The sequence below is a fragment of the Sinocyclocheilus anshuiensis genome, unplaced genomic scaffold (genome assembly GCF_001515605.1).
Source record: "Sinocyclocheilus anshuiensis isolate Anshui unplaced genomic scaffold, SAMN03320099.WGS_v1.1 scaffold461, whole genome shotgun sequence".
NCBI classification, from domain to species: Eukaryota; Metazoa; Chordata; class Actinopteri; order Cypriniformes; family Cyprinidae; genus Sinocyclocheilus; species Sinocyclocheilus anshuiensis.
The window spans coordinates 42,789-47,650 of NW_015541005.1; positions in this window are offsets into that span (position 1 = coordinate 42,789).

Sequence of the window (4,862 nt, forward strand, 5' to 3'; positions counted from 1 at the left end):
AATGTGTGTGGAAACAACGTGAATGTACGGAAATGTCCGTGCCTGTGCATAAATGCAATGTGCGATCAGTGCGTCAAGAGCACTCATACACGCATTATTATAACGGACTCACACGTGCTTACTGTGCGACTCCTTTACGCCACCGCATTCATCTTTACCTTGATTGCAGTCATCATCCATCAAAACTTTACTAGCGAGACTGGTTATCCAGTCGAGAAACCATAGTTTGCGTCTCATCTGGCCATACAGCGGTGGGATGTGTTGACAATCCGTTCAGTCTGTACTTCACACAGCTCTCTGCAATCTCTGATGTAATCAGCCTGGTTTCCTTTATATTAGAGCTGTTTTGGATGGATTGTCTGAATGCATTCGCTTACTGGATCATTGGACTGAAGACGTTCCCGGAGTTCAGCGGCTTAAAATTATCTAATCACAAGCAGAGTAGCAAAATTGGGTTAAAGGATTAGAATAGAAATTGTGCTTCAGTAATTTTGCGTTAATTGCGTTAAATTATTTTAACACGTTAAGGATTGTAAAATTAATCGCATGCGTTAACGCGTTAACGATGACAGCCCTACTTTTTACCTTGTCAAAACAGCTCTGTTCACAGCAAGCTGTTTTGGTGCATATCTCTTTAAATGATAATGAGCTGCTGCTCACCCCACCCCTCTCTTCTGATTTTTGTGTATTCAGTGGCGCTTTACCATGAAAAACAAAACTAATCCACTGAGTCTCCTCAGTGGCTCTGATGTCAGGAGAAAATTAAGACTTTGATGTACACTTTTACATCCAACTACAAATCACCTGAATTGCTTACGAGACATGTCCCTACAGCTGCTCAAGTGGGGACAAAATGGCGGATAGCATACAACTGGCTGAGGGTGGAAATATGCTAATACAGGACAGTCCGCCAGCAGTCATGGGCGGGGCCTGAGCAGTATGACGTCATACTGCTCAGAAAATCAAAACAGCTTGATAATTGAGACTTTTTAGGTTTTTTGGGGATTAAAAAAGGAGTGAATGGGTTATTGTCATTGTAGGGTGGCTGTGTCCACACACTGCTAAGACACATTTATATGAAAACACCATGTAGAAGTAAATTTTGCATCCGATGTCCCCTTTATATTTGTATGTTTTTTTTTACTTAAAGGGATAGTTCACCCAAAAATGAAAATATCCAAAAGACCTTTATTCATCTTTGATAATATCTTTAAATAATGACTTTATCCAACAATTTCTTCTCTTCCATGTCAGTCTTCGAGGCACGTTCATGACAGTACCACGTCGCATGCGTGTTACAGATGAGAAGACTGGCACGTACTATTTAGTCGTACACAAATGTTTTTAGATTGCTTGCTACAGCTCACTATGCTGTCTATGGAGTCCTTAACTAGAGATATACTGAATATTTAATAAAATTATAAAAATCAAATAAAAATATTAAATGTTACATAACAGAAAAAATATTTGAAGGGGCACATGCTAAGTGTGGGCCATTTGTGTCATGTTTTGGTAGCATTACTGATCCTGCCGAGAGATGCAGCCAGATATCAACCGTCAAGCTTGTATTTAAACCCATTCAGATCCACATAATACACTTCTGCACTTACAGTACAAGCGCTTGACCTCCAGCTCTGCCGTTTTCCTGTTGACTCCTCCGCTTTCTGTCTTTGTCGATCTTTCATGTCATAATACAGCTTCATGAAGTTTGTGTACACTTGGTTTCCAAGAATCCTGCACAATGCTTTTTCCCCCACTTTTCTTTTCATCTGTGATGCCTGTGTCCCAAACACCAGCGTAATGAACACTGTTACACGAAAGAGAAAATGAAAGAGAAGGGATTCAGGGAGTTTGTGAGTATTTTTAATTGAAAGAGAAATTAGTAGACCTTTCCTGCTGGCTGATGAACCAGCCCACATTCTCCATTTCAACAACATCCTCACTATAATTGGCCAATGAGTCACTCCGCTGAAAAATGCCTATATAGATTAATTAGGAAAAATGTTATTAGGAACAATGTGATCTGAACAACCCTAATTGAGTATTGACAACAGAAATTATTTCAAAATACTGGCTTGTCTCCTTGGGACAGGGGCAACTGAATGTTTTTACAGATACTATAAGACTGGATGTGATTTTTGTATTTTTTTTTTGGTCTGACACTACATTCAACTAATCAGTTCATTTAGAGCACACTAATATCTTTAAATGGCTGTATCAAATAAGGAAGGCATCCAAAATGGGCTTCCAGCACTCTGACCATATCACTAAGACATATACACCTAACACATTCATACAACAGCTTGTCAAGACGTCAAGGACTTAATCACTGGCTTGCTCATGCTCAACCAAAAGACAATTGCAAGGCTACATGATGTTCCACTCTGGTGCTCGGAAATATGCATTCTGTTATGTCAAGCCAAATTTAGTTGCAGGTCATTTCGAGAACAAGTTCCATGTAACTGTGCCCATTTTCAATGCCTGCAGTGTTGTTTTTGTTGTTAGCACATTTATTTGTAGTAAGCAAAGCCATTCTATTTGTTCTCCTCTTTCCTGATCACTGTCTTAATTATGATTAATTTAACAAATTCAATCAAATGCAAACAACCAAAATAGTCAGCAGCTATGATAAAAAATGAAAAAAAGAAGAAAAAAAGAAAGAACAAATCCTATTAAATAGTCTATCTGGGCCTCTAGGCCAATGCTAATTCTAGTTTGAAGAAATAATAAATAAATAAATAAATAAAAATAGCATGAAAGAAGCATAAAAAGCACATTCACAGAGACAAAATATTTATTTATTTATAAATCTAGATTTTGGTAAATATCAGACTACACACACAGTGATTTTTGAAATGAAAGAACTCTGAACAAAATGCACCCTTCAGCGTTAGCAGAACTTTTTAAAGAGAACATTTTAGCTATATGAAAGTACGTGAATGCAGAAAAAATTGATTTGCCAACACATACTCTTGTGGTGGTAAGAGAGCACATTTTTGGGGATCCACGCAAAATATTTCCAGATTTCGCACCAGGCTCAAATGAGTAAAATTAGCACAACTCTTCTTGGTTTGACAGTGACTTCTGTGTGAGCCGTGCTTCTTATGTCGCTACACTACTGGCAATAGACAACTGATAGGCTTTTTTGCCCACAAAATTTCAGGGCGATAGAATACAAAATGTGTTTGCCTCTGACATTAAACCAGATGTGTTATTATTTTGGTAAACTGCTAGAAACATACTGACTTTAACAGCTGACCTAAAAGAGAAAACTAAGCTTAAAAGGAGACATTTAACTTAAACTAATGGTGCGTTAAATTTTTGTTGTAAAAATTGTATTTACAAGTTGAACATCATTACAAAACCATAATTATAACTTCCCAGGAGGACCTAAACACACTATAATTCCAGCTATAGCACCTCTTGTGGCAATGCTGAGAATGCAGCCTTTACTTGTGTGAGAAAATTAAGCTTTTGCAGCAAGCTACATCTGCATTCAAGTACTTACATGGTTCAAACATTTACACAATTGAAAATAACTAACCCCTCGTAATGTTTTATACAATTTAAGGAGCTGAAACTAACCGAAGATTATATACATTTGGTGTTAGAGAAAAAACATTTCTTTGCACTTATAAAAATGCTAAAGTACTAAGGACACATGGGCAGTTATGTATTTTTATCCTTGAGCAAATGGCTTTGTTTGCACACGAGGCCTATATAAGTCTGCCCCAAGAAATGAATAATATCACAGCGTTCACAAGCAGCCTTCAGCACTATTTGCCTCTTTGTGGATCCATCCCGTGTGTGGGTGGGCCTCGGTGGGTGTCAAGCGTCCAGTGAATCACAGAGATTCATTTAGATACGAAGAGCTGTCCAATCATAAGGTCACAGGATGGGCGCCTCTCTGCCCACAGCCACAAACGGCAGCTTCTCTGAGCGGATCGATAGTAAACACAGTGTGCAATAAATGTCATATAGCTATAGCACAACAATTAAAAATATCCCTAGTAAACGGCAGAATAACATTTTCGCACAGCTTTTTACACATTTTTTTTTAATATTTAAACAATCAGTTCTGAACGAAAGCTGTGAAATCCACAGAGTCATTATGGAAATGGTGGTAGCTCTCTTTCTGTCCATAATGCGTCTGCAATGGCTTTCTATACGCCTCCAAAACAATCTGAGTGTGAGCCCGTGCATAGAAGGAGCGTGCGTAGGGCGGTGGGGAGTGTAGTTGATATGTTAGTGCTTGCTATGATCTCAATAGTTAATGTTTATTTATAACACTCAGAAAAGGGTATCTGAATGTCACATAAGCATATCACGGTGCTGGGAAGAGACATTGTGGAATTTTAACGTATGTGTAGCGTATGTTGTCTGTCTGTGGAATTCGAGTATAAATGACATTATAATTGGAGGCACTTTAACCTCTTTAGCAGGTGTCTGATAAACCCAGTGGCTCATAGACCATGCTCTTTAATTATGCTAAATAAACTTTTCATTATTTATTCACCCTCATGCTATTGTATATCTCATTAGAAAACAAAAGGAGATTTTTAGATGAATCATCACACGGCTCTTTTCTATGGAACAGAAGTTAATAATGACCTTCAAGTTCCAAAAATGTCTCAATACACTAAAATAATTTCATGAAGTATTCTATATGACATGCTCTATATTCCATGTCAAAGAAAAGTCATACGATAACTTTGGGTGAAGAGCATTTATCAATAAATAACGACTTAAATTTTGGTCTGTCCTAAACTTGTCGAATGGATTCAGAGTCAGATTAGTCATATGAACTACTGTACTTTATGGTGCTGTTATGATGTTTTTTTTTATCACTATAGTCACTATAG